General features: G+C 48.1%; 1 long non-coding RNA gene across 1 annotated transcript in view; it reads left to right on the plus strand.

Moving 5' to 3' along the window:
* The first annotated feature begins 719 nt into the window (after positions 1-719).
* Positions 720-23,446, plus strand: part of LOC143809023 (uncharacterized) — a 94,564-nt gene continuing 71,837 nt past the window's right edge. The window contains exons 1-3 of the long non-coding RNA XR_013222027.1: positions 720-805; positions 1,035-1,186; positions 3,372-3,473. This is a non-coding gene — a long non-coding RNA (uncharacterized LOC143809023). The remainder of the gene's footprint in view (positions 806-1,034; positions 1,187-3,371; positions 3,474-23,446) is intronic.

Consider the following 23,446-nt stretch of genomic DNA (forward strand, 5'->3'; position numbering starts at 1 on the left):
TACTGTATCCTCACCCATCCCTTGTAGATTGTGAGCCCTCGCGGGCAGGGTCCTCTCTCCTACTGTACCAGTTATGACTTGTATTGTTTAAGATTATTGTACTTGTTTTTATTATGTATACCCCTCCTCACATGTAAAGCGCCATGGAATAAATGGCGCTATAACAATAAATAATAATAATAATTTGCCCCTTCCTACTCTGGTTATTTTATGACCCATGGCTGATATGTCCTACACTGGACATCCAGGGTCCTCAGACACTGTTGGCAGTGCGTACACTTAGTTTACATATGGGGCACTTGGTCTTCACCTGCTCTCCAGATGTGTGGGGAATGTTATATGTTAGTCTGATGTCCACTTTTATCCTCGTGTCTGTGACATTTCTCCACCGTGAGATGATACTGAATACACTACAACTCCCATCATTTATATCCAGTCTGAGAAGGAAGACATGCTGACAAATGTGGAGGGGACAGAAGATGATCCATCATGGCTCCGGGTCCTTTGTGCCTGTGCTGCGCACCTTTGAAGATTTTGCTTTGAGTTTCCATTACAGATAATGTTCTGCACATGATCCAATATCAAAGTTACAATATGAGAGGTGACGACGAGCCGGCTGTCTGCAGGATTCCTGCCCATGATTTATGGGAAGGCTCCCGTCCACACATCACTATGGCTTTCTACTGGATGTGTAGAAGCAGAGTGAGGAGCGTGGAGAGCGGAGTTCGGGGTGCGGAGGGTGGAGGGCGGTGTGCCTTCCCTTCATTGCTGCTGGGGAGTCACTTTAATGAAGTTATCAGTAAATGTAAGTAGAATCCAAGATCAACACTCAGAAACGAAGGCCACGGTGCCCATAGGGCGGACAGGCCTCGTGACAATTTAGAGAGTGGGAGTGAAGGGGTTCACTTATTTGAGAATAATAATGGGATGCATCTTTTGTGGTGTAGTTGCAGGAAGTCTGAATGGTAGGGGAGGAGTTGGGGGGGCACTATGTAATGGAAACAGGAGGAATCCCACCTTCTCTTACTTCCTAGATCCAGCTGCAGCATAACAATGAATATAGAAGAGTCAGAAGAATGGCAGACCTGCCGGCATTAGTGGGCTTGGTGCAGGCAGCCACTGCAGTCCACGTGGCCTAGGTGGTGGAAAAGCTCCGTGCAACCTATCATCCCCTTCGGCGGTGGCGGTGAGTCCATCTAACAAAGCTGTGCATGCTCAGTGTGTTACTCTCTGTAAAGCCCAAGAGGGGCCAAAAGGCTTTCCAGGAGCCCCCTCCGGGACCCTCGGGGCTGGAGGAGAGTTGTTGGCCTGCGGCTGCTTCTCCAGATTCCAGTAGGAATCCTTGCCGTAGCTGCGGCCTACTGAAAGTGAGCATTGCCACCCTTCGACCTACTTCCAATTCGCAGCCTGCTAGGCTCTGGACCTGTGTAGTGGTGACCCCTGGTGATGTGCCAGCCGGGGGTTGAACCCAGAGAAAGGGGGATGTCGTGGAGCTTCCTTGCAACCGGCGTGAGGATTGCGGCCGGCTTTAAGTGTATGGACTGCTAGGCCCCAGACTTGCACAGCAATGGCCCCCAGTGGTGTGCAGGCTGGGGGTCGAACACAGCGCCAGTGGGATGTCGGGAGAATTCCTTGTGGTTGGCAGGACAAGCCGCGGCCTGCCTCTTTGGTGTGGTCAGTGGTAGGGGTGGTCCCTGGTGATGTCCTGGCTGGGGGCCAAATTTGGTGCTGGATCTGAAAGGCCCTTCTGCAGTCGGCTGGGGGATCTATTGACAGCATACGCACCACAGGTGGGTGTGGAATTTTGGGGGTCTCTGGATCCATAGTGGTCATGTGGGGCTCCCTCATCTGGCGGGGCTTCCAGACGTTGTTCAGCAGGAGGAAGGAAGCATCCAGCTGCAGGGGAAGAGCTGGGCGCTGTAACGGGGGGGTTGACTGCATACGTCAGTAGGCGGTTCCTTCTATGGTCCCCCCGGTGCTTGATAACGATATTAGGAGTCCACAATGCAGTGGTAAAGATGGCAAAATCTCCCAGGATGAGCAGGTACCAGCAGGCGACATTGCGGCTGTTCCGAGGTTATCTCCGAGGCAGCTTGGTGAGGAGATGTAGATTGTAAGTGGTTTACATAATGTGGGGTTTTTTGGTAATGAGTTGGGGGTTAGTAATGTTGGGGTAGCACTGGATAATCAGGGCTTTAATGCGGGGGCATCAAATTTAGGGGGTCAGTTATTAGGTGTGTTACAAGGTTTAGTGGGGGAGCAGTCAGGAGCTGGTGAACCATATTCCCTGCTGGGAGCTTGGTTGGGCCCTGTAAGTTCTGGGTCTGGAGTTGGGCAGAATAAATCAGTTACTCAGCACAGTGTTGAGGTTGAGCACCAGAAGGGCGTTTCGGCTGTGGTGGCAGAAGAAAGCTCTGGGGAAAAGGAAAAAGAAGATGAAGTTGTGCGTTTAGGTGATAGGGCAAAAAGTGAAGTGTATGTTTGATTTGAGGGCCCATTGGGGGCGCATTTAAAAAAGGAGGTGAGAAATAAGGTCTGGAAGGGAGAGTATGTGGAGATATTTTCTTTACTCCCGCTAGAAAAGATAGTCAGTAATTCTGAAAAAGACAAGGGCAAAAAAGAAAAGCGTAGGTACAGGTCGGTTCCGAGAACGTTTTCTAACTGGTTACAAGCATTCGCGATCTTGGCCAGTGTGAATGGGGAAAAAGAATCATTGTTCCGCTCTCTTTGGTTAACTAGGTGCAATTGGGAAGGCGTATAGGGTATACGGCGGAATCGCTTGGCTGAGGTACCACAAACAATTTAGGCAGAGGAAGACTATGCTGCAAGCTATGCGGTGGGACCATAAGGACATATCCTTATGGATGAGCCTGATGACAGCCTCTGCCCCTCAGCCCTTTCGGGATGGTGCCGGGAGCTCCAGCTCAGCCTTGTGCTAGTTCAAGCATGAGTGTTCTGCTTGTGAAGGCAGTCACTGTTTGTCCAAGTGCTCCCCCATATACAGGAGCTATGGTTGCTCTCCTACCTGCTCCTTCATATATAGGAGCTATGGCTGCTGTAAGATGGCCTCCGGACGGGACCTTTGGGGGAGATATGTATAATCGAAGTTGAGAGAGTTATTAGGCAATTCCAGGGCCGGGTTTTATGAGCAGTCAAAAGAGATGGGTGGGAATGACCGCTCACATATCTCCACCCCAGGGGCATGGTTTGGCAGATAAAATGGAGACCGAGAGTCTCATTCAGTGTCTGGGGATGTGTAGATCTTCTGTGTGTTGGTCTGTGCTAAGGCCTAAACAACCGGACACTATCCTGAGTGGGCAGATACACAATATTGTATGGACTTTTTATTTTGTGTTTTCACTTTGTTCCAGAAAAGGCTTGTTTGGATCGCTAAGTGGTTTATCCAGTCTATATAAACCTGCCTGGACATTTTCATGAAACCACTTCCCGTGGCTACCATAAACCACAGCACAGTAAGTACAAAACCCTCCACTGCTCTCTTACCTGCTCCCTCGTGCATAGAACCTATGGTCGCTCTCCTACCTGTGCCTTGTATATAGGAGCTATGGCCGCTCTCCTACCTTCTCCCTGATGTATAAGAGCTATGGTCGCTCGCATACCTGTTCCCTCATATATAGGAGCTATGGTCGCTATATAGGAGCTATGGCCACTCTCCTACCTTCTTCCTCATATATAGGAGCTATGGTCGCTCTCCTACCTGTTCCTCATATATAGGAGCTATGGTCACTATATAGGAGCTATGGCCACTCTCCTACCTTCTCCCTCATATATAGGAGGTATGGTCGCTCTCCTACATGCTCCCTAACTGCACCGATTAGAAGAATTAGGACATTTTATTGTTAATAGGACACTTATTCCCATTTTAAAATGGAGTGGCAGATGGGATGTCTGACCGCAGCTCCATTCATTCTCTTTGGCGCGTCTAGAAAAAAACAAGTGCAGCCACTGAGGGAATTAATGGATCACTGGTCAAGTCGGACATGCCACTCCAGTCTAATGGGGATAAAAAGTTCCACATTTTGCTGAATGGGTCCAAGTAGTCAGACCCCCACCAGTCAATTTGTTATCACTTATCCTGTGGAGAAGTGATTACTTTCTTCCACAGGAAAACCCCTGTTAGTGCATGTCTACCGCTGTGTTCCAAGTATTTAATCTTTAATGGAAATAAAGAATTTTCTCCTAATATCAGGGAGAACAAATTACCACCATACACAACACAATCACCTATACCAAGACCAATAATACCACATATACAGAAAGAAATATCACCACACCATGACCAGACCACATAGTGACCGAATAATACTACATACAGGGAACAAATACCGCCACACCATGACCAAACCACATATTACCACCACATAGTGACCGAATAATATGACATATTGCCAGCATATAGGGACCAAATAATGCCACATACAAGGAGAAATACTGCCACACCGTCACCAGACCACAAATTACCACCACATAGTGACCGAATACTACATTACTAATTATGCATACAAACCACAATACTAACAGCACTATTACCACCAGTGACATTATACACAGGAGCTCTGTATATATTAGTGTATTGGTGATACAGTGATCACAGGTAACATTATACACAGGAGCTCTGTATATAGTGTGAGAGTACAGATAACACAGTGATCACCAGTGATATACACAGGAGCTCTGTATATAGTTTCAGTGTACAGGTAATACAATGATCACCAGTGACATTTTACACAGGAGCTCTGTATATACAGTAGTATCAGTGTACAGGTAATACAATGATCACCAGTGACATTATGCACAGGAGCTCTGTATATAATGTCAGTGTACAGGTAATACAGTGATCACTGGTGACGTTATACACAGGAGCTCTGTATATAGTGTCAGTGTACAGGTAATACAGTGATCAGTGATATACACAGGAGCTCTGTATATAGTATCAGTGTACAGGTAATATAGGGATTACCAGTGACATTATACACAGGAGCTCTGTATATAGTGTAGAGTGTACGGGTAATACAGTGATCACCAGTGACATTATATACAGGAGCTCTGTATATAATGTCAGTGTACAGGTAATACAGTGATCACCAGTGACATTATACACAGGAGCTCTGTATATAATGTCAGTGTACGGGTAATACAGTGATCACCAGTGACATTATATACAGGAGCTCTGTATATAATGTCAGTGTACAGGTAATACAGTGATCACCAGTGACATTATACACAGGAGCTCTGTATATAGTGTCAGTGTACAGGTAATACAGTGATCACCAGTGACTTTATACACAGGAGATCTGTATATAGTGTCAGTGTACAGGTAATACAGTGATCCCCAGTGATATTATAGACAGGAGCTCTGTATATAGTGTCAGTGTACATTTAATACAGTGATCACCAGTGATATTATAGACGAGCTCTGTATATAGTGTCAGTGTACAGGAAATACAGGGATCACCAGTGATATATACAGGAGCTTTGTATATAGTGTCAGTGTACAGGTAATACAGGGATCACCAGTGATATACACAGGAGCTCTGTATATAGTTTCAGTGTACAGGAAATACAGGAATCACCAGTGATATACACAGGAGCACTGTATATAGTGTCAGTGTTTAGGTAATACAATGATAACGAGTGACAATATGCACAGGTGCTCTGTGTATAGTGTCAGTGTACAGATAATACAGTGATCACCAGTGACATTATACACAGGAGCTCTGTACACGGTGTATAGTGTGCGTGTACATGTAAGACACTGACTCATCAGTGACGTCTGTAGTTGAAGTCTTTCATCTTTGCTTTTGTTCTTCAACCAGCACAGACCACCATCACTTCTTCCAGCCAGGACTCATCTCTGCAGAAAATAGCACACAGTCATCAATAGCTGATTGCTTCCAGAGCACTTTCTCCACTTTTTCCATGACTCCTACACTACGTCAGATGAAGAAGAAAAGCGACGTAGTGCCGCCCTGCATAGTAACAGGACCCCCCTTTTATTCCCTCCATGGAAAACCGTTTCCTAAAAAGTAAATTATATTACAGAAGTAATAATGTCCATAATTTGACTCTAAAGAAATTATGTTCCCCTCTTGTCACCATAAACTAATATGGCATGTTCCTCATTCTGGCTTACGAACAGTAATTAAGTCCCTCATCCTGGCCCCCTTTATTTAATAATCTCACCCAGCCTGGCCCCCTTTATTTTATAATATGCCCCAGCCTGGCCCCCATATATCCATCCCGCTTCCCCAGCTATACATACTGGCCCTCATATGTCCCTTGTCCTGCCCCACCTTATATCTCTCCTGGACCCCCATATATCTTTCCTGGTCCCTTGTCCTGGCTCCCCCATATATATGCATCCCCCATATATATGCTTCCTGGTCTCTTGTCCTGCCAACCCATATATCCATCCTGGCCTCACATATATGCAACCTGGCCCCCCACATATATCCATCCTGGCCCCACATATATGCAACCTGGCCCCCCATATATATCCATCCTGGCCCCTCCCCATATATTCATCCTGCCCCCCAAATATATATGCATCCTGGTCCCTTGTCCGTCCCCTCCCCATATATCCATCTTGACCCCCATATATGCATCCTGCCCCCTCTCTATTTATCCACCCTATCCCCCCTATATATCTGTAAGGGGTTGGAAAGACTATCATCTCTTGCTAACTACTTAAGTGACGTCCCAGTTGTATTTATTGCTGCTGTATGTATACAAGTTATATATCTGTGTAATATATATATGTAATATCATTGTACTGGTAGGTGAGTATAGTACCCAAAGTTAGCCACAAGATGGGGTACATTATAGGTGTAGTTGTAGCTTGTAATGGTTAAACATAGGAGGGGCACGGTGGATAAGGCAGGAAGGACTTCCTGGTAAAGTTAGTTGGGGCCTGGGCGCCTGTGCAGCTCACTTGGGCTAGCCAGCCCTGGGCTACATCGTGTCACGCAACGTTAGAATAAGTTAAAGGCCCAGCCATATAGTATCTCTGGCCAGGAACTCATCAGAAAGAGCAACAGCAACAGTGCTAGTGGTGCAGTATTAGTGGGACTGCAGTTGCTATAAAAGGCTAAGCAGTACGAGCAGGTCGCTCATCATGTGGCAGCTTATTGCGTGGGCTGACACCCTCAGAACCGGCGCAAAACAGCTGAGAGAGTCTCCAAACAGAGTAAGGCTGAGCAGAGAGGACACTGAGGAATCGAAAGGTATGGTCCGTCCCGGAAGCGAGTTTAGCGACAGAGAGAGGAGGGCAGGGACAGAAGAGGAGTTCCACGTTGTGAAACCTGATGTTGATGCTGGAAAGAACATGGATGTGCTGTGTAAGGAACTCAGTAAAGCAGTTGTTGTTAAAGTTGAGCTGGACTGTGTCTCTCTTTGTGTGATACCAATGAGGAGCCTTCAGCAGCCCAGGGTGGACCCTGATGGCACAGAGACCCAGAACATTGGTATGCCGAAGGAAAGGCACTATTGTACTGTGGGGAGAGGCCAGGGTGTGATACAGGGATTACTCTAAGCCATGGCTACTGCCGTGGCCCACCCCAACATATCCATCCTGGCCCCCCATATATCCATCCTGCCCCTCCCCATGTATTCATCTTAGCCGCCCCATATATGCATCCTGGCCTGCCATATATATGCATCCTGGTCCCTTTTCCTCCACCCCCCATAAATCCATCCAGGCCGCCCATATATTTGCATCCTGGCTCCTTTATATATCCATCTTGGCACCCCATATATCCATCCTGGTCCCTTGTCCTGCCCCCCCATATCTCCATCCTGGCCCCCATATGTATCCATCCGGCCCATTGTCCTGTCCACCCAGATCTCACACAGGTGTGTTTGGCTCAGGTTGCATGTATCCGGCACCAGCTGTGCGATCTCAGACAGATGTGTCAAACTCAGGTCGCATGTATCCGGCATCGGCTGTACGATCTCAGACAGGTGTGTTTGGCTCAGGTCGCATGTATGCGGCACCGGCTATACGATCTCAGACAGATGTGTCAAACTCAGGTCACATGTATCCGGCATCGGCTGTACGATCTCAGACAGGTGTGTTTGGCTCAGGTTGCATGTATCCGGCACCAGCTGTACGATCTCAGACAGGTGTGGTTGGCTCAGGTCGCATGTATCCGGCACCGCTGTACGATCTCAGACAGGTGTGTTTGGCTCAGGTCGCATGTATCCGGCACCAGCTGTACGATCTCAGACAGGTGTGTTTGGCTCAGGTCGCATGTATCCGGCATCGGCTGTACGATCTCAGACAGGTGTGTTTGGCTCAGGTCGCATGTATCCGGCATCGGCTGTACGATCTCAGACAGGTGTGTTTGGCTCAGGTCGCATGTATCCGGCATCAGCTGTACGATCTCCGACAGGTGTGTTCAGCTCAGGTCGCATGTATCTGGCACCGGCTGTACGATCTCAGACAGGTGTGGTTGGCTCAGGTCGCATGTATCCGGCATCGGCTGAACGATCTCAGACAGGTGTGTTTGGCTGGTCGCATGTATCCGGCACCGGCTGTACGATCTCAGACAGGTGTGTTTGGCTCAGGTCGCATGTATCCGGCACCGCTGTACGATATCAGACAGGTGTGTTTGGCTCAGGTCGCATGTATCCGGCATCGGCTGTATGATCTCAGACAGGTGTGTTTGGCTCAGGTCGCATGTATCCGGCATCAGCTGTACGATCTCAGATAGGTGTGTTCAGCTCAGGTCGCATGTATCTGGCACCGGCTGTACGATCTCAGACAGGTGTGGTTGGCTCAGGTCGCATGTATCCGGCATCGGCTGTACGATCTCAGACAGGTGTGTTTGGCTCAGGTTGCATGTATCCGGCACCGGCTGTACGATCTCAGACAGGTGTGTTTGGCTCAGGTCGCATGTATCCGGCACCGCTGTACGATATCAGACAGGTGTGTTTGGCTCAGGTCGCATGTATCCGGCACCGGCTGTACGATGTCAGAGAGGTGTGTTTGGCTCAGGTCGCATGTATCCGGCATCGGCTGTACGATGTCAGACAGGTGTGTTTGGCTCAAGTCGCATGTATCCGGCACCGGCTGTACGATGCCAGACAGGTGTGTTTGGCTCAGGTCACATGTATCCGGCACCGGCTGTACGATCTCAGACAGGTCTGTTCAGTTCAGGTCGCATGTATCCGGCATCGGCTGTACGATCTCAGACACGTGTGTTTGGCTCAGGTCGCTTGTATCCGGCATCGGCTGTACGATCTCAGGTGTGTTTGGCTCAGGTCGCATGTATCCGGCATCGGCTGTACGATGTCAGACAGGTGTGTTTGGCTCAAGTCGCATGTATCCGGCACCGGCTGTACGATGCCAGACAGGTGTGTTTGGCTCAGGTCACATGTATCCGGCACCGGCTGTACGATCTCAGACAGGTCTGTTCAGTTCAGGTCGCATGTATCCGGCATCGGCTGTACGATCTCAGACACGTGTGTTTGGCTCAGGTCGCTTGTATCCGGCATCGGCTGTACGATCTCAGGTGTGTTTGGCTCAGGTCGCATGTATCCGGCACGAGCTGTACGATCTCAGACAGGTGTGTTTGGCTCAGGTCGCATGTATCTGGCACCAGCTGTACGATCTCAGACAGGTGTGTTTGGCTCAGGTCGAATGTATCCGGCATCGGCTGTACGATGTCAGACAGGTGTGTTTGGCTCAGGTCGCATGTATCCGGCACCAGCTGTACAATGTCAGACAGGTGTGTTTGGCTCAGGTCGCATGTATCCGGCATCGGCTGTATGATGTCAGACAGGTGTGTTCGGCTCAGGTCGCATGTATCCGGCACCAGCTGTACGATCTCAGACAGGTGTGTTTGGCTCAGGTCGAATGTATCCGGCATCGGCTGTACGATGTCAGACAGGTGTGTTTGGCTCAGGTCACATGTATCCGGCACCGGCTGTACGATCTCAGACAGGTGTGTTCAGTTCAGGTCGCATGTATCCGGCATCGGCTGTACGATCTCAGACACGTGTGTTTGGCTCTGGTCGCTTGTATCCGGCATCGGCTGTACGATCTCAGGTGTGTTTGGCTCAGGTCGCATGTATCCGGCATCGGCTGTATGATGTCAGACAGGTGTGTTCGGCTCAGGTCGCATGTATCCGGCACCAGCTGTACGATCTCAGACAGGTGTGTTTGGCTCAGGTCGCATGTATCCTGCACCGCTGTACGATGTCAGACAGGTGTGTTTGGCTCAGGTCGCATGTATCCGGCACCGGCTGTACGATGTCAGACAGGTGTGTTTGGCTCAGGTCGCATGTATCCGGCACCGGCTGTACGATCTCAGACAGGTGTGTTTGGCTCAGGTCGTATGTATCCGGCACCGGCTGTACGATCTCAGACAGGTGTGTTTGGCTCAGGTCGCATGTATCCAGCACCGGCTGTACGATCTCAGACAGGTGTGTTTGGCTCAGGTCGCATGTATCCGGCACCGGCTGTACGATCTCAGACAGGTGTGTTCGGTTCAGGTCGCATGTATCCGGCATCGGCTGTAGGTGATCTATGCTCCAGGCTGGGGTCTGGGTGAGGACTAATGAAGATTAATTGAGTGACAACAGATAGTAGCCACCCACCGCCCCGTAACACCAGACATTAACGAGACGGTGACCTGAAGTTTATATATAAACAGCCAGGGATCAGTGTCATGGCAGACACAACAGGACACACTCCTGACTGTCACCAAACCTTACCACTTCCCAGACCACCCAGGGTGATGGCTGCTGAGGGACCCTGCTCCAGATCTACAGGTAATGCTAGGAAATGTACCTGCAGTCCCATGTAACACCACAGATAACACATAAATAACTCTCTGAGTACAGATAATGTAGTAGATGTCACCTGCAGTCCTATGTAACACCACAGATAACACAGCGATAACTGAGTACAGATAATGTAGTAGATGTCACCTGCAGTCCTACGTAACACCACAGATAACACAGTGATAACTCTCTGAGTACAGATAATGTAGTAGATGTCACCTGCAGTCCTATGTAACACCACAGATAACACAGTGATAACTCTCTGAGTACAGATAATGTAGTAGATGTCCCCTGCAGTCCTATGTAACACCACAGATAACAGTGATAACTCTCTGAGTACAGGTAATGTAGTAGATGCCACCTGCAGTCCTATGTAACACCACAGATAACAGTGATAACTCTCTGAGTACAGATAATGTAGTAGATGTCACCTGCAGTCCTATGTAACACCACAGATAACACAGTGATAACTCTCTAGTACAGATAATGTAGTAGATGTCACCTGCAGTCCTATGTAACACCACAGATAACACAGTGATAACTCTGAGTACAGATAATGTAGTAAATTACACCTGCAGTCCTATGTAACAGCACAGATAACACAGATATCTCTGAGTACAGATAATGTAGTAGATGTCACCTGCAGCCCTATGTAACACGATGCCCAGAATAGAGACGTCATCAATAATACGCACTTCCAATATTTATAACCCGAACAGGACAAGGAAGCAAATTAGCGTGATAAAATGTATGAATAAAACAAATACTTTATTGATACAAGAATACAGGGTCCCTGTTGTCACATTATTCTCAGGGAACCATCATTTCTGTCCAGGCCGATTTCATGAGTTGTTTTTTTTATTCTGTGGACTCATGGTGGACAAGCAATGTCTGACTTTCATCTGTTCATTTTCATAGATCTTTTATTTATTATTACCTTTGTCAGATTCAAGTTATTTCTGTGACCATTGTGGGTTTTTCTGTCATTAAACGAGGGGGACCAGCAATTTTGACCATGATGGAAATATGGAACCTATATGGTCTGTCTTTACTTTGGCAATGTTTCCACCAGGCTAAAAAATGTTTACATAAATATTTGCTACTGTTTGTACTATTGTCTATGAACAGACCTCTACCTTCCACCAGTCCCTGGATAGTTAGCACATTTTACTCGCAGGAGTCTCATCTTTTTAGCAGGCTGCTATTTTGCATGTTATCATTATTTACTCTTGTTGTGGAGATTACATTGTATCCCTGGCAGGGCCGGCATTAGAGGCAGGCAGACAAGGCAGCTGCTTAGGGCACCCGCTCCTCCAGGGGCCCCCACCAGCCAGTGCTGTGCCGTTAATGTCATGATCTGCATAGTTTGTGAGATTAGGCAGTTCAGAGGTTATTCTGGATGGCCTCACTATGGGATTCTGGGAGGCTTCTTATAGCCTCATTGTTTGCTCTTCCCTGGTCGCTTATACTCTGACCCTTGGCCGAGTGTGTGTGACCCTGTTGTGCCTGTGTCTGTGCTTTGTGCATGCGCTACTTTATGCTTGTCCGGTTCTGTCCCCGTTTAGAGTTCTGCCTGTCCCTCTTGTACTGCGCTGCTATCTCCGTGTATGACTCCTTGCTTACGTTCTGACTATTCTCTGCTCGCCCCTTCTGTACCGCGCCGCCCTCTCCGTGTATGACCCCCGCCTGTCCGACCTGAGTTCCCCTCTCCTCTACTTTAGTTTCCCTGTAGAATCCTGCACTCATCTCCAGCAGCAGGACGCTAAGCTCCACCCCCTGTGGTCACATGATCGTAGGTCCTTCTGCTCAGTGCTCACTGTCATACTCAGCACACTGCTCAGGTCCCGTCTGCCTGAGCTTTCCCTGCGGCATCTGACCCCGGGCTCTCACGCAGTGTGGGTGAGTCACCCTGTTCAGCCGTGGCAGTGCGCCAGTGCTGACAGGATCCTGATAGTTAATAGTGGCACACCACACTCACTATGGAGCCCCTGAGTAAGAGGGGCCCAGCACTGCACCCCCCCCCCCCGCATTCAACTTATCAGCATCATAGATGCCGACACAGTTACAAGCAGTGATGGAGGAGAGAGCGTCTGGCTCCCTCTCTCATCACTTCCCCTCTGCCTCTGACTCAGCATGTGCCAGCAGCGGAGCTGATGAGATGCTCTGCAGAAGTCAGAGCTGCAGGGGAACTAGGAGGAGGGGTAAGTATTGTGCGTGTATGAGTCTGCCATAATGTACTGTATGTGAGGGGACTGCAATATACTGTGTTTTTTTTGTCTGCTGCACTATACTATGTGTGGGGGGTTGCATTATACTGTGAGTGGAGGCCTGCACTATATTGTGTGGGGGTTGTATTATACTGTGTAGTGGGAACTGCACTATACTGTTTGTGTAGGGGCTGCATTATACTGTGTGTGTGGGGCTGAACTATACTTTGGGGGCTATACTATACTGTATGTGGGTGGACTGCACTATACTGTGTATGTGGGGGGCCTGCACTATACCGTGTATGTGGGGGGCTGCATTATGTGTTGCGGCTGTATTATACTATGTGGGGGAACTACACTATACTGTGTTGGGCTGCATTATACTGTGTGTGGTGTCTGCACTATACTGTGTGTGGGGACTACACTATACTGTGTGTGGGGGTCTGCATTATACTGTGAGTGGGAGGCTGAAATATACTGTATGTGAGGCTGCACTATATTGTGTGTGTTTGGGGGGCTGCATTATACTGTGTGGGGGGGCTGCATTTTAATCTGAAGGGGCTACATTATACTCTGAGGGGCTGCTTTATACTTTGGGGGCTGCATTATACTGTGTGTGAGGATGCATTAAACTCTGAGGGGGCTGCATTATGTTCACTGAGGGGACTACATTATACTCTGGTGTGCTGCATTATACTCTGAGGGGGCTGCATTATACTCTTATCAATGACCATGGGGAGTACATTCTGCTATATGTACTATATGGGACCTGCATTATACTGCATCAAGAACTATCTGTCCCCATCATTCTTTCTCAGCCGCAGTAAGGGTAGGTGCACACGGTCAGTAAACAATGTGGGTTGGACGCTGCGTACTTGTGCAGTGAGTGACCATATGTTACAGCATAGTGGATGGTTTCAAGAAATCCCATGCCCACAATGCATGCACAGACGCCCACAGCTCACCCGTGGAGACTGACATGCGGCTTGTCTCTCCAGACCACAGTAAGTCTATTTATCTTGCGGAGACTCGAGGGTCCGCAAGATAAATTTCATCCTTACAATGTATTGGACGCGGTGAATCCACACCGTTCAGTGAACACATGCGGAGTCACCTGCATTCAATAGCCCGCAGAATACATGTGCTGCATCCAAAGCGCTGCCAATTACTGACCCTGTGCACCTGCCCTAAAGAGGCCGGGAAACAAGTGGCAAATGACTTCAATATTGTCGATCGCGCTCGTTTAGTGACCTGAACTCAGCACAAGTAAATGCACCACCACACAGAAACCTTTTGGTTGTAATATGTGAGCATTTGGGGCCCCACTTCGTCTAAAACCCGCCCTGATCCCTGGTGCTGTGCTCACTCAGTGATACTTCTCCCTGGTTTTATTGGTGTTTTTATGACTGTATTTTTGTATCAATAAAGTATTTGTTTTATTCATACATTTTTTCACGCTAATTTGCTTCCTTGTCCTGTTTGGGTTATACTTTCACATACGAGACAACTGCGGAATTTCATCAGATTCGTTCATTGTTCGTATCTACCATTATGTGGTCCCTATATGGCCTTTGTATGGCCTGTGTATTGTCCTTGTGTGGTCCCTGTGTGGTTTCTGGTTCTGTGTGGTTGGCCTTTTTTTTACATGGTCTTTATATGGTCACTGTATGGTATGATCCTTGTACATCCCTGTGGGTTCCCTGTATGGTACCTGTATGATCCCTATGTGTTCTCTGTATGGTCTCTATGTGTCCCCTGCAACGTCCTTGTGTGGTCGATTCCTGTGTGGTCCCTGTATAGCCTGTGTGGTCTCTGTATTGTCTCTATGTGGTCCCTATATGATCTCAATGTTGGTGCCTGTATTCTCCCTGTGTGGTCTCTATGTTGTCCCTGTATAGTCCCTATATGGTCCCTGTGTGGTGTGGTTGGTCACTGTATAGTCTGTGTGGTCTCTATGTGGTCCCTGTTTAGTCCTTGTGTGCTCTCTATGTGGTCCCTGTCTGGTCTCTATGTGGTTCCTGTTTGGTCCTAGTATGATCTCCATACGGTCCATGTGTAGTCCCTGTGTGGTCGGTCCCTGTGTGGTCTTAGCATGATCTCTGTATATTCCCTGTGCGGTTGGTCCCTGTGTGGCCTCTATGTGGTCCCTGTATAGTCCCTGTGTGGTCTCTATGTGGTCCCTGTGTGGTCCCAGTATGATCTCCATATGGTCCATGTGTAGACCCTGTGTGGTCTTAGTTTTCTTTATGGTCCCTGTGTGGTCTCTATGTGGTCCCTGTATAGTCCCTGTGTGGCCTCTATGTGGTCCCTGTGTAGTCCCTGTGTGGTCTCTATGTGGTCCCTGTGTGGTCCCAGTATGATCTCCATATGGTCCATGTGTAGACTGTTGTGAATTTGCTTTTTGCTCCCTCTAGTGGTTACTAGTTTTTTGACTCTGGTTTTTCTGTCATTCCTTTTATCCGCACCTGGGTCGTTAGTTAGGGGTGTTGCTATATAAGCTCCCTGGACCTTCAGTTCAATGCCTGGCAACGTAGTTATCAGAGCTAGTCTGCTGTGCTCTTGTCTACTGATCCTGGTTCCAGTTATATCAGCTAAGTCTGCCTTTTGCTTTTTGCTATTTGTTTTGGTTTTGTATTTTTGTCCAGCTTGTTCCAAATCTATATCCTGACCTTTGCTGGAAGCTCTAGGGGGGCTGGTGTTCTCCCCCCGGACCGTTAGACGGTTCGGGGGTTCTTGAATTTCCAGTGTGGATTTTGATAGGGTTTTTGTTGACCATATAAGTTACCTTTCTTTATTCTGCTATCAGTAAGCGGGCCTCTCTGTGCTAAACCTGGTTCATTTCTGTGTTTGTCATTTCCTCTTACCTAACCGTCATTATTTGTGGGGGGCTTCTATCCAGCTTTGGGGTCCCCTTCTCTGGAGGCAAGAAAGGTCTTTGTTTTCCTCTACTAGGGGTAGCTAGATTCTCCGGCTGGCGCGTGTCATCTAGAATCAACGTAGGAATGATCCCCGGCTACTTCTAGTGTTGGCGTTAGGAGTAGATATATGGTCAACCCAGTTACCACTGCCCTATGAGCTGGATTTTTGTACTCTGCAGACTTCCACGTTCCTCTGAGACCCTCGCCATTGGGGTCATAACAGTTTGCCAGGCCAGTATTAAATGTTTAATGCATTGCAGAAGAGGGATTATAAGAAAGAAGATTCTGAGTTTTTTTTTTTTTTGTTTTTTTTTCTTTCTTCTTCCCCTTTACCTCAGAGTGGCTATGCTTGCTGCAGACATGAATGTCCAGACCTTGATTACAAGTGTGGACCAGCTGGCTACTCGTGTGCAGGGCATACAAGACTATGTTATCAGAAATCCTAGGTCAGAACCTAAAATACCGATTCCTGAACTGTTTTCCGGAGACAGGTTTAAGTTTAGGAATTTCGTGAATAATTGTAAATTGTTTTTGTCCCTGAGACCCTGTTCATCTGGAGATTCTGCTCAGCAAGTAAAAATTGTTATTTCGTTCTTACGGGGCGACCCTCAGGATTGGGCTTTTTCGCTGGCGCCAGGAGATCCGGCATTGGCTGATCTTGATGCGTTTTTTCTGGCGCTCGGTTTACTTTATGAGGAACCCAATCTTGAGATTCAGGCAGAAAAGGCCTTGCTGGCTATGTCTCAGGGGCAGGACGAGGCTGAAGTGTATTGCCAAAAATTTCGGAAATGGTCCGTGCTGACACATTGGAACGAGTGTGCACTGGCCGCTAATTTTAGAAATGGCCTTTCTGAAGCCATTAAGAATGTTATGGTGGGTTTTCCCATTCCCACAGGTCTGAATGATACTATGGCACTGGCTATTCAAATTGACCGGCAGTTGCGGGAGCGCAAAACCGCAAATTCCCTCATGGTGTTGTCTGAACAGACACCTAATTCGGTGCAATGTGATAGAAAAACTGCAAATTCCCTCATGGTGTTGTCTGAACAGACACCTGATTTAATGCAATGTGATAGAATCCTGACTAGAAATGAGCGGAAAATTCATAGACGCCGGAATGGCTTGTGCTACTACTGTGGTGATTCTACACATGTTATCTCAGCATGCTCTAAACGTATAGCTAAGGTTGTTAGTCCTGTCACCGTTGGTAATTTGCAACCTAAATTTATTCTGTCTGTAACTTTGATTTGCTCACTGTCATCTTATCCTGTCATGGCGTTTGTAGATTCAGGTGCTGCCCTGAGTCTCATGGATCTCTCATTTGCTAAGCGCTGTGGATTTACTCTTGAACCATTAGAAAATCCTATTCCTCTTAGGGGTATTGATGCTACACCATTGGCAGCTAATAAACCGCAGTATTGGACACAGGTTACCATGTGCATGACTCCTGAACACCGCGAGGTGATACGTTTCCTGGTTTTACATAAAATGCATGATTTGGTTGTTTTAGGGCTGCCATGGTTACAGACTCATAATCCAGTCCTGGACTGGAAGGCTATGTCAGTCTCAAGTTGGGGCTGTCGTGGTATTCATGGGGATTCCCTGCCTGTGTCTATTGCTTCTTCTACGCCTTCGGAAGTTCCGGAGTATTTGTCTGATTATCAGGATGTCTTCAGTGAGTCTGAGTCCAGTGCACTGCCTCCTCATAGGGACTGTGACTGTGCTATAGATTTGATCCCAGGCAGTAAATTTCCTAAGGGAAGACTGTTTAATCTGTCGGTACCTGAACATACCGCTATGCGTTCATATATCAAGGAGTCTCTGGAGAAAGGACATATTCGTCCGTCTTCTTCTCCTCTTGGTGCGGGATTCTTTTTTGTGGCAAAAAAGGACGGATCTTTGAGACCTTGTATTGATTATCGGCTTTTAAATAAGATCACTGTCAAATTTCAGTATCCTTTGCCGCTGCTGTCTGACTTGTTTGCCCGGATTAAGGGTGCCAAGTGGTTCACCAAGATAGACCTTCGTGGTGCGTACAACCTTGTGCGCATTAAGCAAGGTGATGAATGGAAAACCGCATTCAATACGCCCGAAGGTCATTTTGAGTACTTGGTGATGCCTTTTGGGCTCTCCAATGCGCCTTCAGTTTTTCAGTCCTTTATGCATGACATTTTCCGGAAGTATCTGGATAAATTTTTGATTGTTTATCTGGATGATATTTTGGTTTTTTCTGATAATTGGGATTCGCATGTGGAGCAGGTCAGGTTGGTCTTTAAAATTTTGCGTGAAAATTCTTTGTTTGTCAAGGGCTCAAAGTGTCTCTTTGGTGTACAGAAGGTTCCCTTTTTGGGGTTCATTTTTTCCCCTTCTGCTGTGGAGATGGACCCAGTCAAGGTCCGAGCTATTCTTGATTGGACTCAGCCCTCGTCAGTTAAGAGTCTTCAGAAGTTCTTGGGCTTCGCTAACTTCTACCGTCGTTTTATTGCTAATTTTTCTAGCATTGTGAAACCTTTGACGGATATGACCAAGAAGGGCTCCGATGTAGCTAACTGGGCTCCTGCTGCCGTGGAGGCTTTCCAGGAGTTGAAACGCCGGTTTACTTCGGCACCTGTTTTGTGCCAGCCTGACGTCTCACTTCCCTTTCAGGTTGAGGTGGATGCTTCGGAGATTGGGGCAGGGGCCGTTTTGTCGCAGAGAGGCCCTGGTTGCTCTGTTATGAAACCTTGTGCCTTTTTCTCTAGGAAGTTTTCGCCTGCCGAGCGAAATTATGATGTGGGCAATCGGGAGTTGTTGGCCATGAAATGGGCATTTGAGGAGTGGCGTCATTGGCTCGAGGGTGCTAAGCATCGTGTGGTGGTCTTGACTGATCACAAAAATCTGATGTATCTCGAGTCTGCTAAACGCCTTAATCCGAGACAGGCCCGCTGGTCATTGTTTTTCTCCCGCTTTGATTTTGTTGTCTCGTATTTACCAGGTTCAAAGAATGTGAAGGCCGATGCTCTTTCTAGGAGCTTTGTGCCTGATGCTCCTGGAGTCGCTGATCCTGTTGGTATTCTTAAAGATGGAGTTATCTTGTCAGCTATTTCTCCGGATCTGCGACGTGTGTTGCAGAGATTTCAGGCTGATAGGCCTGAGTCTTGTCCACCTGACAGACTGTTTGTCCCGGATAAGTGGACCAGCAGAGTCATTTCCGAGGTTCATTCCTCGGTGTTGGCAGGTCACCCGGGAATTTTTGGCACCAGAGATCTGGTGGCCAGGTCCTTTTGGTGGCCTTCCTTGTCAAGGGATGTGCGGTCATTTGTGCAGTCCTGTGGGACTTGTGCTCGAGCTAAGCCTTGCTGTTCTCGTGCCAGCGGTTTGCTCTTGCCCTTGCCTGTCCCGAAGAGACCTTGGACACATATCTCCATGGATTTCATTTCTGATCTTCCGCTATCTCAGGGCATGTCCGTTATCTGGGTGATATGTGATCGCTTCTCCAAGATGGTCCATTTGGTTCCTTTGCCTAAGCTGCCTTCCTCTTCCGATCTGGTTCCTGTGTTTTTCCAGAACGTGGTTCGTTTGCACGGCATCCCTGAGAATATTGTGTCAGACAGAGGATCCCAGTTCGTTTCCAGGTTCTGGCGATCCTTTTGTAGTAGGATGGGCATTGATTTGTCGTTTTCGTCTGCTTTCCATCCTCAGACTAATGGACAGACGGAGCGAACCAATCAGACTTTGGAGGCTTATTTGAGGTGTTTTGTCTCTGCTGATCAGGACGATTGGGTGACATTCTTGCCGTTGGCTGAGTTTGCCCTTAATAATCGGGCTAGTTCCGCCACCTTGGTTTCGCCTTTTTTCTGCAACTCTGGTTTCCATCCTCGCTTTTCTTCGGGTCATGTGGAGCCTTCTGACTGTCCTGGGGTGGATTCTGTGGTGGATAGGTTGCAGCAGATCTGGAATCATGTGGTGGACAACTTGAAGTTGTCACAGGAGAAGGCTCAGCGCTTTGCCAACCGCCGCCGCGGTGTGGGTCCCCGACTACGCGTTGGGGATTTGGTATGGCTTTCTTCCCGCTTTGTTCCTATGAAGGTCTCCTCTCCCAAATTTAAACCTCGTTTTATTGGGCCTTACAAGATATTGGAAATCCTTAATCCTGTATCTTTTCGTCTGGATCTTCCTGTGTCGTTTGCTATTCACAATGTATTTCATAGGTCCTTGTTGCGGCGGTACATTGTGCCTGTAGTTCCTTCTGCTGAGCCTCCTGCTCCGGTGTTGGTTGAGGGCGAGTTGGAGTACGTGGTGGAGAAGATCTTGGATTCTCGCCTCTCCAGGCGGAGGCTTCAGTACCTGGTCAAGTGGAAGGGCTATGGTCAGGAGGATAATTCCTGGGTGGTCGCCTCTGATGTTCATGCGGCCGATTTAGTTCGTGCCTTTCATGCCGCTCATCCTGATCGCCCTGGTGGTCGTGGTGAGGGTTCGGTGACCCCTCACTAAGGGGGGGGTACTGTTGTGAATTTGCTTTTTGCTCCCTCTAGTGGTTACTAGTTTTTTGACTCTGGTTTTTCTGTCATTCCTTTTATCCGCACCTGGGTCGTTAGTTAGGGGTGTTGCTATATAAGCTCCCTGGACCTTCAGTTCAATGCCTGGCAACGTAGTTATCAGAGCTAGTCTGCTGTGCTCTTGTCTACTGATCCTGGTTCCAGTTATATCAGCTAAGTCTGCCTTTTGCTTTTTGCTATTTGTTTTGGTTTTGTATTTTTGTCCAGCTTGTTCCAAATCTATATCCTGACCTTTGCTGGAAGCTCTAGGGGGGCTGGTGTTCTCCCCCCGGACCGTTAGACGGTTCGGGGGTTCTTGAATTTCCAGTGTGGATTTTGATAGGGTTTTTGTTGACCATATAAGTTACCTTTCTTTATTCTGCTATCAGTAAGCGGGCCTCTCTGTGCTAAACCTGGTTCATTTCTGTGTTTGTCATTTCCTCTTACCTAACCGTCATTATTTGTGGGGGGCTTCTATCCAGCTTTGGGGTCCCCTTCTCTGGAGGCAAGAAAGGTCTTTGTTTTCCTCTACTAGGGGTAGCTAGATTCTCCGGCTGGCGCGTGTCATCTAGAATCAACGTAGGAATGATCCCCGGCTACTTCTAGTGTTGGCGTTAGGAGTAGATATATGGTCAACCCAGTTACCACTGCCCTATGAGCTGGATTTTTGTACTCTGCAGACTTCCACGTTCCTCTGAGACCCTCGCCATTGGGGTCATAACAGTAGACCCTGTGTGGTCTTAGTTTTCTTTATGGTCCCTATGTGGTCTCTATGTAGTCCCTGTATAGTCCCTGTGTGGTCTGTCCCAGTATGGTCTCTGTGTAGTCCCTGTGTGGTCTCTGTATGGTCCCTGTGTGGTTTCTATGTGATCCCTGTATAGTCTCTGTGTGGTCAGTCCCAGTATGGTCTCTGTGTAGACTCTGTGTGATCCCTGTATGGTCCCTGTGTGGTTTCTGTGTGGTCCCTGTGTGGTTTCTATGTAGTCCCTGTGTGGTCGGTCCTAGTATGGTCTCTTGTGTAGTCCCTGTGTGGTCTCTATGTCTTCCCTGTATGGTCCCTGTGTTGTTTCTCTGTGGTCCCTGTATAGTCCCTGTGTGGTCAGTCCCAGTATGGTCTCTGTGTAGTTCCTGTGTGGTCTCTATGTGGACCCTGTATGGTCCCTATGTGGTTTCTATGTGGTCCCTTTGTGGTCTCTATGTAGTCTCTGTATGTCTTTGTCCCAGTATGATATCCATATGGTCCATGTGTAGACCGTGTGTGGTCTTAGTATAATTTCTTTATGGTCCCGGTGTTATCTCTATATAGTCCCTGTGTGGTCGGTCCAGTGTGGTCCCTGTGTGGTTCCTATATGGTCCCTGTGTTTTCATTGTCTTTGTGGTCAGTCCCTGTGTGGTCGGTCCCTGTGTGGTTGTTCCTGTGTTTTCATTCTCTGTGTGGTCGATCCCTGTGTGGTCGTTCTCTGTGTGGTCTCTCCCCATGTTGTATCTCCACATGTGAGCTCTCCCTGTGTGGTCGGTCCTTGTGTGGTCATTCCGTGTGTTGTCATTCCCTGTGTGGTCGGTCTCTGTGTCGTTGGTCTCCGTGTGGTTGGTCCCCGTGTATTCGGTCCCTGTGTGGTCGATCCCAGTGTGGTTGTTCCTGTGTGGTCATTCTCTGTGTGGTCGGTCCCTGTGTGGTTGTTTCCTGTGCGGTCGATCCCTGTGTGGTTGTTCTCTGTGTGGTCGGTCCCTGTGTGGTCGTTCTCTGTGTGGTCGTTCCTGTGTGGTCATTCCCTGTGTGATCGGTCCCTGTGTGTTCAGTTCCTGTATTTTCATTCTCTGTGTGGTTGGTCCCTGTGTGGTTGTTCCTGTGTGGTCAGTCCCTGTGTTTTCATTGTCTGTGTGGTCAGTCCCTGTGTGGTCGGTCCCTGTGTGGTTGTTCCTGTGTTTTCATTCTCTGTGGTCGTCCCCTGTGTGGTCGGTCTCTGTGTGGTCAATCCCTGTGTGGTTGTTCTCTGTGTGGTCTCTCCCCATGTTGTATCTCCACATGTGATCTCTCCCTGTGTGGTCATTCCGTGTGTTGTCATTCCCTGTGTGGTCAGTCTCTGTCGTTGGTCTCCGTGTGGTCGGTCTCCGTGTAGTCGGTCCCTGTGTGGTCGATCCCAGTGTGGTTGTTCCTGTGTGGTCGTTCTCTGTGTGGTCTGTTATGTCCCCAATGGCAGAGGGTCTCAGAAATAAATACCAAGTCTGCAAACACAAAAAAACAGCTCATAAGGCAGTGGTAACTGGGCTGACCGTATATCTAATCCTAGCACCACAAATAGCAGCAGCCGGGGAACGTGCCTACGTTGGTTCTAGACGTCTCGCGCCAGCCGGAGAACTAACTAACCCTAGAAGGGAAAAGATAGACCTTTCTTGCCTCCAGAGAAAAGACCCCAAAAGTTGGATACAAGCCCCCAACAAATAATAACGGTGAGGTAAGAAGAAAAGACAAACGTAAGAATGAACTAGGTATTTAGCAAAGAGAGGCCCACTGACTAATAGCAGAATATAGTAAGATGACTTATACGGTCAGCAAAAACCCTATCAAAATTTCCACGCTGGATATTCAAGAACCCCCGAACCGTCTAACGGCCCGGGGGGAGAATACCAGCCCCCTAGAGCTTCCAGCAAAATCAGGAATCACATTTAGTACAAGCTGGACAAAAAATAAGAGCAATGCAAATAACCAAAAAACAAGGAAGCAAGACTTAGCTTAATTTTGCAGGTACCAAGACCAGCAGACAGGAGCAAACAGAAAGAACTGATTACAACGATGCCAGGCACCAGACTGAGAATTCAGGAAGTTCATATAGCAACACCCCTGGACTAACGACCCAGGTGGGTGCCAAACTGAGGAAAGACAATCCCAGAGTCATATCACTAGTGACCACAAGAGGGAGCCAAAAAAGTCTAATTCACAACAGTGGTCATTCTCTGTGTGGTTGTTCCTGTGTTTTCATTCTCTGTGTGGTCATTC

This window comes from Ranitomeya variabilis, chromosome 2, assembly GCF_051348905.1.
Source record: "Ranitomeya variabilis isolate aRanVar5 chromosome 2, aRanVar5.hap1, whole genome shotgun sequence".
In the NCBI taxonomy this organism is placed as follows: domain Eukaryota; kingdom Metazoa; phylum Chordata; class Amphibia; order Anura; family Dendrobatidae; genus Ranitomeya; species Ranitomeya variabilis.